We start from the raw sequence: 12480 nt of genomic DNA, 5'->3' as shown, positions 1-12480 counted from the left end.
GTATAGAAGGCGTGTCTGGGGAGGCCTCAGGAAACTTACAATCATGGCAGAATGCAAAGGGGAAGCAGGCACAGTCTTCACATGTCCAGAGCAGGAGAGAGAGAGTGAAGAAGCAAGTGCTACACACTTTCAAACAACCAGATCTCATGAGAACTCTATCAGGAGAACAGTGGGGGGATGGTGCTAAACCATTAGAAACCACCCCCATTATCCAATCACCTCCCACCAGGCCCCATCTCCAACACTGGGAATTACAATTCAACATGAGACTTGGGTGGTGACACAGAGCCATACCATATCAGAAGGGGTCCAGTTTCAATCTTCTGCATATGGCTAGCCAGTTATCACAGCATCATTTATTGAATAGGAAGTCCTTTCCCCACTGTTTGTTTTTGTCAGCTTTGTCAAAGATTAGATGGTTGTAGGTGTGCAGCCTTATTTCTGGGCTCTCTATTCTGTTCCATTGGTCTATCTGTCTGTTTTTGTGCCAGTACCGTGCTGTTTTGCTTACTGTAGTCCTGTAGTATAGTTTGAAGTCAGGTAACATGATGCATCTCTCCAGCTTTGTTCTTTTTGCTTAAGATTGCCTTGGCTATTTGGGCTGTTTTTTGGTTCCATATGAATTTTACAATAGTTTTTCTTAGTTCTGTGATAAATGCCTTTGGTAGTTTGATAGGAGTAGTATTGAATCTGTAAATTGCTTTGGGCAGTGTGGCCATTTTAATGATATTGATTCTTCCTATCCATGAGCATGGAATATTTTCCTATTTGTTCATGTCATCTGATTTCTTTGAGCAGTGCTTTGTAATTCTCGTTGTAGAAACATTTCACCTCCCTGGTTAGCTGTATTCCTAGGTATTTCATTCTTGTTGTGGCGACTGTAAAAGGGATTCCATTCCTGATTTGACTCTCAGCTTGGCTGTTGTTTGTGTATAGGAATGCTAGTGACTTTTGTACATTGATTCTGTACCCTGAAATTTTGCTGAAGTTGTTTATCAGCTGAAGGAGCTTTGAGGCTGCGAATATGGGGTTTTCTGGATACAGAATCATGTCATCTGCAAACAGGGATAGTTTGATTTCTTCTCTTCCTATTTGGGTGCCCTTTATTTCTTTCTCTTGCCTGATTGCTCTTGCCAAGACTTCCAATACTATAATGAATAGGAGTAGTGAGAGACGGCGCCCTTCTCTTGTGCCAGTTTTCAAGGGGAATGCTTTTAGCTTTTCCCCACTTAGTATGATGTTGGCTGTGGGTTTGTCATAGCTGTCTCTTATTATTTTGAGGTATGTTCCTTCAATACCTAGTTTATTGAGAGTGTTTAACATGAAGGGATGTTGAATTTTATTGAAAGCTTTTCTGCATCTATTGAGATAATCACGTGGTTTTTGTCTTTAGTTCTGTTTATGTGATGAATCACATTTATTGATTTGCATATGTTGAACCAACCTTGCATCCCAGGCAAGAAGCTGGCTTGATGGTGGTGGATAAGCTTTTTCATGTGCTGCTGGATTTGGTTTGCAAGTATTTTCTTGAGGATTTTTATATGAGTGTTCATCAAGGATATTGGCCTGAAGTTTTCTTTTTTTGTTGTGTCTCCGCCAGGTTTTGGTATCAGGATGATGCTGGCCTCATAGAATGAGTTGGAAAGGAGTCCTTCCTCCTTGATTTTTTAGAATAGCTTCAGTAGGAATGGTACCAGCTCTTCTTTGTACATCTGGTAGAATATGGCTGTGAATCCATCTGGTCCTGGGCTTTTTGTTGTTGTTCTCGGTAGGCTATTTATTACTGATTCCATTTTAAGCTCATTATTGGTCTGTTCAGGGAATCAGATTCTTCCTGGTTCAGTCGTGGGAGGGTGTATATGTCCAGGAATTTATCCATTTCTTCTAGGCTTTCTAGTTTGTATGCATAGAGGTGTATGTACTAGTTTCTGGTGATTATTTTTATTAAAGATGCTGTTCTTCAGGAGATGCTTAAAACACACCTCTCCAGCCCTTCTGAAGCTGGAACTTTTGGAAAAGGAAGTCTGCTAGAAAGGCTCAAGGTAGGCTTGCCAGGGACCCAGGTCACAAAAGTGGTTAAGACAGGCTGAGCTTCTTCATGCCCTTGGGACGTAAATGATTAGGCTGACATCTTTCCACTGTTTGGGAAAGTCAACACCGAAGAGATCCCCTGCCCTTCTTCTCTGGTAACTTCAAATCACCTCCCTCACCCCAGAGAGAACCAATTAGAAATAAGTGGCAGGAGAGACCACATGGGAGGCCTTAGCAGCCCTGGGGCACCATGTTACTTCGGCAAAGTCACTTCTCCCCTCTGGACCTCAGTTTTCTTAATTGCAAAAAGAGCTTGGACCTGGACCTGTGGATCTCCAAGTTCCACCTTAACACTAACATATGAAGGCTCTTCCTGCTATTTTATTTCCTCTCTTTAAAAAAAAAAAATCTATTCAACCAGTGTTATTGATCATGTGCCAAATACACCAGACGTGGGAGGCAGTTAATGAGAGCTCTAAGCCAAAGTCCCTGCTGGAGGGACACCGTCAACCCATGCTTGACTTCAGCGTTAGCTAAGGGCTCAGCAGCAGATGACCCAGTGGGCTGCCCCTCCCCCTCTCCCTCTTCCCAAAGGCGAGGATGCATTCATGGGGGTGAGGTGTTAGGTGGGCCTCCTTTCATGCCCTCCCCTTTGCAGTCTTCCAACCTTGCAGGAGACCCCCTTCTGCCTCTGACTGCCTACTTCATGAAAAATAATCCTTACCTTCCCTACCTTAATTGTAAGATAAATAAAATAGTAGATAACTGTACCTTGAGAGCTGACACATAAAGCTATTTTTAAAATGATAATTTAGGAAAGATATCCCCTCTATAAATAAGACTGTCATAAGCAGTGCAAGGTCAGAGATAAGCAGGTCTACGCACATTTGTGTCTTTTTTACAATGTCAGGCTTTTATTGGTGCTATTTCAATCCCAAAAGCCACGAGCTACATGGAGTTCCCAATTTTATGATCTCCGGGATTTGCTTCAAAACACTGTGGATAAGAAGCAGGTGGGGTATTGATGGCACATATCTGGCCTTGGGCTGAAAACTGTTGAAGCTGGAGATGAATACATGAGGGTTCATTATACTATTTTCTCTACTTTTGTCTATGCTTGAAAATTTTTATAATAAACAATACAATGAAAACTATCCTTTCTCTCTTCTCCTGCACACGACTCTCCCACATCTAAGGCAGTTCTCCTTAGTACTGCCCCATTCACCCGGGAGTCAGAGCCACAGGCAGGTTCTCCTTAGTACTGCCCCATTCACCCGGGAGTCAGAGCCACAGGCAGGTTCTCCTTAGTACGGCCCCATTCACCCGGGAGTCAGAGCCACAGGCAGGTTCTCCTTAGTACTGCCCCATTCACCCGGGAGTCACAGCCACAGGCAGGTTCTCCTTAGTACGGCCCCATTCACCCGGGAGTCAGAGCCACAGGCAGGTTCTCCTTAGTACTGCCCCATTCACCCGGGAGTCAGAGCCACAGGCAGGTTCTCCTTAGTACTGCCCCATTCACCCGGGAGTCAGAGCCACAGGCAGGTTCTCCTTAGTACTGCCTCATTCACCCGGGAGTCAGAGCCACAGGCAGGTTCTCCTTAGTAGGCCCCATTCACCCGGGAGTCAGAGCCACAGGCAGGTTCTCCTTAGTACGGCCCCATTCACCCGGGAGTCAGAGCCACAGGCAGGTTCTCCTTAGTACGGCCCCATTCACCCGGGAGTCAGAGCCACAGGCAGGTTCTCCTTAGTACGGCCCCATTCACCCGGGAGTCAGAGCCGCAGGCAGGTTCTCCTTAGTACTGCCCCATTCACCCGGGAGTCAGAGCCGCAGGCAGGTTCTCCTTAGTACGGCCCCATTCACCCGGGAGTCAGAGCCACAGGCAGGTTCTCCTTAGTACGGCCCCATTCACCCGGGAGTCAGAGCCACAGGCAGGTTCTCCTTAGTACTGCCCCATTCACCCGGGAGTCAGAGCCACAGGCAGGTTCTCCTTAGTAGGCCCCATTCACCCGGGAGTCAGAGCCACAGGCAGGTTCTCCTTAGTACGGCCCCATTCACCCGGGAGTCAGAGCCACAGGCAGGTTCTCCTTAGTACTGCCCGCTCACCCGGGAGTCAGAGCCACAGGCGGGTTCTCCTTAGTACTGCCCCATTCACCCGGGAGTCAGAACCACAGCCAGGTTCTCCTAAGTACTGCCCGCTCACCCGGGAGTCAGAGCCATGGCACACAGGCTCAAGCCATCCACAAGTCAGTCAGTATTGCGAATCATATACAATACTTAATCAACATATAAGTTTCAGATTAAACGTTTCACAACAAAGTAATATTTAACATCAAGAGGAAAAAGAAATGGGAGAAAGCGTTAACAAACCAGTCGAGCGGAGTGAAGAATACAAAAGTAGTCCTAGTCTGGGTGGGGTGGTCCATCGGCCTTGCAAAGAAGAGGCTTTGAGGTGGCAGAGCCTTCGGCAGCACATGCTGAGTTGTTATCACGCAGGACTGCGAGACGGTGTCAGTTAGGACGACCCTTCGGAGCTGCTGAAGGCCTAACCTGTTATAGCCACAGAGTCCTCTGGTGAGAACTAACAGTGGAAGTGTGTGCTTATTTGTGTCCTTATCTGGTTGGATACAGTCTTTTTTTTTTAAATTTGTTTATTAAAGAAAACAACTTATCCTTGTTGGCAACGTGTCCTACAAAATATAAAATGGAGTCTTTTTCTAAGATGGAGTTAGTTATGTTAAGGGTGCTCTATGCAATGACCAATGCTACCCATTTGAGAGAAATACTCCTATTTCTACGTATAAGCAACCACTAAGGTTTGGAAATGTTAACTGTCTTGCTTGAGGTCTTGCACAGCAAATCAGAATTGAAAGACAGACCTTCCTACTCTGTAACTCATGTTCAATCCACATAGCAGCCATCTTCCCTCACTGTTAAATTTTTCTTAGGGGTGATAATAATGGTCTTGGGGTAATGTATTTACATAAATATAATATATATAATATATGTGTACATTTTTTTTGAGACGGAGTCTTGCTCTGTCACCCAGGCTGGAGTGCAGTGGTGCAATCTTGGCTCACTGCAACCTCCACCTCCTGGGTTCAAGAGATTCTCCTGCCTCAGCCTCCCAAGTAGCTGGGATTACAGGCGCCCGCCACCACACCTGGCTATTTTTTTTTTTTTTTGTACTTTTAGTAGAGGTGGGGTTTCACCATGTAGGCCAGGCTGGTCTCAAACTCCTGACTTCAGGTGATCCACCCACGTCAACCTCCCAAAGTGCTGAGATTACAGGCATGAGCCACCACACCCAGCCGTATTTATGTTTTTAAGAGTCTTAATCTTTATGACATACATAATGAACTATTTGCAGATGAAATTTTATGATCTCCAGGATTTGCTTTGAAACACTGTGGGTGAGAAGCAGGTGGGGTATTGATGGCACATATCTGGCCTTGGGCTGAAAACTGTTGAAGCTGGAGATGAATATATGAGGGTTCATTATACTATTTTCTCTACTTTTGTCTATGCTTGAAAATTTTTGTAATAAACAATACAATGAAAACTATCCTTTCCCTCTTCTGCACATGAATCTCCCACATCTTTTTTCCGAGCAACAGGATTACACTTTTCTGACAACACCTAACCTCTTCTGTCATCCAAGCACCCAGGTCATAGAAGAACCAGGGGAAGGACAGCAAGAGAGGCCAGCCATTGGCAGATACAAAGTGGCAAGGAGGGCACCTGGCAGGTGATGCCTGCCACCTCCTGAGTCCTCCAAGAATAAACCCAACATTAAAATTATTTTGAGGCCGGGAGCAGTAGCTCACACCTGTAATCCCAGCACTTTGGGAGCCTGAGGCAGGCAGATCACCTGAGGTCAGGAGTTTGAGAACAGCCTGGCCAACATGGTGAAACCCTGTCTCTACTAAAAATACAAAAATTAGCTCGGCGTGGTGGCGCGTGCCTGTAATCCCAGCTACTCGGGGAGCTGAGGAAGGAGAATTGCTTCAACCTAGGAGGCAGAGATTGCAGTGAGCTGAGATCACGCCACTGCACTCCAGCCTGGGTAGCACAGAGAGACTGTCTCTCAAAATGAAATAAAAAATAAAAATAAAATAAAACAAAATAATTTGATACTTTTATTGCCTGAGACCCTTTAGGAGATAATAGGACAGTAAAAACAGCTGAGGCAGGATCCAAGAAAAGGGTAGAAGGTAGGGTTTAGGGAAGGCCAGTGCTTCCCCAGAGATGCTTGAGCAACTTTTCTTCAGGGATTAGCAAGAGTTCACTACTGGGACCTTGCCCTGATGGCTGAATGTCATGGGTTTTTGCCAGCCTACCTGGTAGAAGTTGATCTAGCCTGGGCTCAGGCAAGCTCAGAGCCTGCCTGTTCACACTAGAAAAGTGTTCAGACACCAAATGCCGGCCAGGCGCAGTGGCTCATGCCTATAATCTCAGTGGTATGGGAGGACAAGGCAGGCAGATCACTTGCACCCAGGACTTTGAGACCAGCAACATGATGAAACCCTGTGTCTACAAAAAAATTTTAAAAAATTAGCCAGGAGTGGTGGCGCATGCCTGTTGTCCCAGCTACTCAGGAGGCTGAGGTGGGAGGATCATCTGAGCCTGGGAGGTTGAGGGAGCAGTGGGACCAGGTCGCGCCACTGCACTCCAGCTTGAATGACAGAGTGAGGCCCTGTCTCACAAAAACAAAAAAGCCACAATGGCTTTTTTTAAAGAAAAAATCCACGAAAACTGTGGACCCCAATTAGGCTTAGAAAATAACAGAAGTGGGCCGGGCGCAGTGGCTCATGCCTGTAATCTCAGCGCTTTGGGAGGCCAAGGCGGGCGGATCACCTGAGGTCAGGAGTTTAAGACCAGCCTGGCCAACATGGTGAAACCCTGTCTCTACTAAAAATACAAAAATCAGCCGGGCATGGTGGCAGGCACCTGTAATCCCAGTTACTCTGGAGGCTGAAGCAAGAGAATCGCTTGAACCCAGGAGGTGGAGGTTGCAGTGAACCGAGATCACGCCACTGCACTCCAGCCTGAGAAACAGAGCGAGACTCCATCTAAAAAAAAAAGAAGAAGAAGAAAAGAGATAAAAAAAAGAAAATAAGAGAAGTGTAGGTCAAGAGAAGAATAGCAAAAAATGAAAGATGGTGAAACTCTTTGCGGTCAGAGGGTGATGTCACCGATGTGATACCAGAGTTTAGCAAGAGCACCAGGTTCTAGACCACAGGAGAACAGGAGAGCTTCCTACAAAATGATTTTGAACTCTGGTAGGGAAAGACATCATCAGTGAAGTTCCATGACAAACAACAGATAGGAAAAAATATGTTATAATTAATATCTTTACAAATGAATGAAAAAAGACTATCATCCCAATAGAAAAATGAAGCCTGGCACAGTGGCTCACGCCCATAATCCCAGCACCTTGGGAGGCCAAGGTCGGTGGATAACTTGAGGTCAGGAGTTCAAGAGCAGCCTGACCAACATGGTGAAAACCCCGTGTCTACTTAAAATGCAAAAATTAGCTGGGCATGGTGGTGAGCACCTGTAATTCCAGCTACTCCAGAGGCTGAAGCACGAGAATCGCCTGAACCTGGGAGGCAGAGGTTGCAGTGAGCCGAGATTGTGCCACTGCACTCCAGCCCGGATAACAGAGCAAGACTCTGTCTCAGAAAAAAAAAAAAAAAAAACAACGCGTGGGGCAGGGGATATGAACAGATAGATTAAGAAATAAAAATAATGAGTGACCTATGAAAAGAGGCCCATCTCAGCCAGGTGCAGTGGCTCACACTTGTAATCCCAGCACTTTGGGAGGCCGAGGCGGGTGGATCACTTGAGGTCAGGAATTCAAGACCAGCCTGACCAACATGGTGAAACCCTGTCTCTACTAAAAATACAAAAAATTAGTCAGGCATGGTGGCACACGCCTGTAATCCCAGCTATTCCAGAGGCTGAGGTGAGAGAATCACTTGAACCCAGGAGATGGAGGTTGCAGTGAGCCAAGATCGTGCCATTGCACTCCAGCCTGGGTGACAGAGCGAGACTCCATCTCAAAGAAGAAAAAAAAAAAGAGGCCCATCTCATTAGTGACCAAAAGAATGCAATATAAAACATCAACGATAAATGTTTTTGGTTATACTGACAAAGATCTCTTAAAAATGGATAATACTCAATATTTGTGAGGATGTCATTACCAAGGAATAGTTGCCTTAACTAGTTCAAAGTTTGTGGAGGGCAATTTCATATAATGAAATGTAAAACATATTGGCCGGGTGCAGTGGCTCATGCCTGTAATCCCAGCACTTGGGAGGCCAAGGCAGGTTGATCACCTAAAGTTGGGAGTTTAAGACCAGCCTGGCCAACATGGTGAAATCCTGTCTCTACTAAAAATACAAAATAATCCGGGTGTGGTGGCCCATGCCTATAAACCCAGCTACTCGGGAGGCTGAGGCAGTAGAATCGCTTGAACCCGGGAGGTGGAGGTTGCAGTGAACCAAGAGCACACCATTGCACTCCAGCCTAGCCAACAAGAGCGAAACTCCGTCTCAAAAATAATAATAATAATATGTAGCTTTTGACCCAGTAGTTCTAGTCCTAGGAATTTATTCTAAGGAAACACCTGGACAAGTGCCTAAGGGTGTGTATACAAGGAAGGCCGTGTTGTAATTGGAACATAATTAAAAACACCCAAATGTCCTCCATGGGGACTTCGCACTCTCCCGCTTTCTATTTGGACTTTCCAATAAACATGTAAACACGCTGACACCTGGAGTATCTGTAAACACCTCCTCCACTCCCTGTCCCCAAGTTCACTTCACTGCCAGACTTGCCGCAAGCCCTCACCTCTCAGCGCCTTGCAACCATCTCTGGTTACATCTGTGCCCATCTCTTCCATGCCACTGCTCTCACTAAGGTCATCATCATGGCCCCCAGTAGCCTGGCCTCTGTCCACGACCTCTCGGAAGCTTTTTGTTGTTGTTTTGTTGTCTTGAGACAGAGTCTCGCTCTGTTGCCCAGGCTGGAGTGCAATGGTGTGGTCTCACTCACTGCAACCTTCACCTCCCAGGTTCAAGTGATTCTCCTGCCTCAGCCTCCCAAGTAGCTGGGATTACAGGCACGGACCACTACGTTCAGCTAGTTTTTGTATTTTTTTAGTAGAGCGGGTATCATCATGTTGGCCAGGCTGGTCTCAAACTCCTGACCTCAAGTGATCCACCCACCTCGCCTCCCAGAGTCCTGGGATTACAGGCATAAACCACGGCGCCGGGCCTCTCAGAAGCTTTTGACACTTACACGCTTTCTCCTTCTTAAACCACGCTTTTGCCCTGGCGGCCATGAGCCTATCCTCCCCTGTTCCCTCTCCCATCCCGGATGCTCTTCCCAGGCTCCCTCGCCACCTCTTTTCCACTGCCCAGCACCCCGCTATGGGCGTTCCTCAGGGCTCCGTCCTAGGACACCCTTCTCACTCTCCCCAGGTGGCTTCCATCACCACCTAAGGGCCCAGGGCCCCCCAGACCTGAGTCTCTCCAGAGCTCTGTCTCCAGCAGCTGAGTGGACAGCTTTGCCCGGTGTCACACACGTTTCTCAGACTCAGAACACCCAAACCTAAGCTCATATTGCCTCCACCTGCCCCTGCACCCCTCTTTCCTTCTCTTGGCCAATGGTACCACTGTTTGTCCAAAACAGCAATCGCTATTGGTTTCCCGCTGCCTTGCCATGTTCAATCCACATAAGCCCTGTCTATCCATGTGAGGCCATCCCACCCAGACCACACTGCAGCCAGAGGGTCCTTCATGGCAAGCCCACTCATGCCCCTTTGCTACTTAAAATGGGTCCAGGTTCCTTACTCCCCTTAGAATAAAGTCCAAACCCCTGACCATGGCCTCCATGCCCAGGCCCCTATCTGTGTGTCTAGCTTCCTTCTTACCACTCCCCATCTCGCCTCCAGCCCTCTCTACTAAACATCCTATCCCAAAGCCTTCCCTCTAGGTTCTCCATGGTCCTCCCCTTCTCCCACCCTCACGGTCCTGTGGGCTGTCCTACTTTCCAGAAGATGGGGAAACTGCCAGGACAAGCACTGAGTCCCTTGTACCCCTGGATGGACAAAAAGACCCACATTTCTCCAGAAGTTCATCAACACAGCAAAAAGCAAAAGAGAGAGGGGAAGAGAGAGACAGGAAAAGAGAGAGAGAAAGAAGAAGAGAGAGAGAGAGAGAGAGAGGGACCTCCTCCATGGCAGGAGGTCCAGGGCTATTCATTCACAGAGGTAGGCAAACCGAGACCCATCGGGCATCAGGGCTCCTGGCTCCCCTTCCCTTGTGGGGCTGAGCTCCAGAGATTGACCCAAGGCTTGGGAAGTGGTTCCTCGGCCACTGATGACACCCACCCTGCAGACCTGTGTATTCTGTAAGGCAAGGGTCCGCTGCCTTTCAGGGAGACTAATGGGGGTGCCTTGCTCAGTCTTCTGGCTAAGAGCCATCAGTGGGCTGTGGCCTAACTGCCAGAAAATAGTGGGGAAGTTATTATAGAATTTTGACAAGATTTCAGGAAACCACAGTGAAAAGGGGAACTCCAAAATTCACACTGGAAGTTCCTCACCCTGGATCTAGCCAAGCGGATCCACCTCCTCTTCTCCGCCTTACGAAACCCAGGTCTGCTCTCCCTGAACCTATAAAATCCAGCAAACCCTGTCTTCTGAATAAGTCACAGCTCCTCTGAGTCCTGGGTCCCTGAGAGCTACATTCTGTTTATTTATTTATTTAGAGACAGGGTCTCACTCTGTTACCCAGGCTGGAGTGCAGTGGTGCAATCATGGCTCACTGCATCCTTAGCCTCCCGGCTCAAGCCATTCTCCCACCTCAGCCTCCCCAGTAGCTGGGACCACAGGTACACACCACCACATCTGGCTTATTTTTGTTTGTTTTTGTTTGCTTGTTTGTTTGTTTGTAGAGATGGGGTTTCTCCATGTTGCTCAGGCTGGTCTTGAACTCCTGGGCTCAGGTGATCCTCCCGCATCAGCCTCCCAGAGTGCTGGAATTACAGGCGTGAGCCACTGCACCCAACCCCAAGAACTACATTCTTGAGACTCTGCCAGCGTTAGAGGAACAGGCTCCAGCTCACCCCAACTCCAGGAACCCTCCCCTTATTAGGACTCACATTAGCAGGTCGGGTTGTGTCTCACTGGCCATTGGGACTGGAAACAACTCCCTTGTCTGGATGCAGGAAGCCAGACTCCATCACACCCAGGAGTTCAAGAGGCCCACAGTCTCTTCCCCTGGCTCAGCTGTGCCCAGAAAAGCCTTGGAAAACAGCCGGTTCTGTCTTCACCCTGAGACGCCTGGGCTTGCTAAGACTTAGCTGCTAGGCCTTCTGGGAAATTGCTCACTTGCCAGGGACCCCAAAGCCCTCGTCAGTTTATTCCTCCAGCCTGGAAGCCTGAGACCAGATTGTCCTTAACCTTCAGAATCCACTTACAGTGTTCACAGGAGTTCCAGAAAAGCTTGGAACCCACACTGACTAGCAATGATGAATGCCTTCTGTGAGTGCCCTAAGAACGTGGGAGGAAGCTTTCCTGCACATCAGGGAAGGGTGGGCACCCAGTGACTAGCCCATTGCTGTACCTCTAGGACTGGGAGGCCAGTATCTCTGAGGGTATGCAAGGCCATGTCCAGGTCTTCACCCCATCCCCTGTCATAGTGGCACTTAAGTGGAAGAGTCTAAGACACGGTGTCCCCACAAACAGAGGACTCCTAAGGGGTAATGGTGTCAAACCTAAAAGGCTGGCTGGGCATGGTAGCTCATGCCTAAAATCCCAGCACTTTGGTGGGGCTGAGGTGGGCGGATCACTTGAGGCCAGGAGTTTGAGACCAACCTTGACGACATAGCAAGACTCTGTCTCTACAAAAAATTTAAAAGGTAACTGGGTGTTGCATGCCTGTAACTCCAGGTACTTGGGGGGCTGAGTTAGGAGGATCACTTGAACCCAGGAGTTCAAGGTTACAGTGAGCTATGATTGCACCACTGGGTGACAGAGCAAGATCCCGTCTCTGAAAATAACAACATCAACAACAAAAAGTGAAAAGGCTATTCCAATGGTTGCCATGGAATGACATTTGTGACCCGAGTAACAAACACCTAGACTTAATTCCCAACACATCTCCAGAAGTGCCTGAGTAGGTAATGATTGCCTCACTTATTCATTCATTCTTCAGCATCTATAAGCCAAGGACAGTGTTAAGTTTTCGGGAGTAGAAGTTGATGTCACAAATATGCTTGAATATAGTTCCCGTGGTTTCCCTGATGCTAAAGGCTAATGCAAGGACATCAGGACCAAGTTTAAGATTCCCAGAACCCCAAGGATAAGCAGCCACCATATCTGAGTTTCAATCATTCTTAAACGTTTTTTGTAGAGATGGGATCTCACTGTGCTGTCCAGGCTG

The sequence above is a fragment of the Pan paniscus genome, chromosome 9, assembly GCF_029289425.2.
Source record: "Pan paniscus chromosome 9, NHGRI_mPanPan1-v2.0_pri, whole genome shotgun sequence".
Lineage (NCBI taxonomy): Eukaryota > Metazoa > Chordata > Mammalia > Primates > Hominidae > Pan > Pan paniscus.
This window is presented reverse-complemented; position numbering follows the sequence as displayed.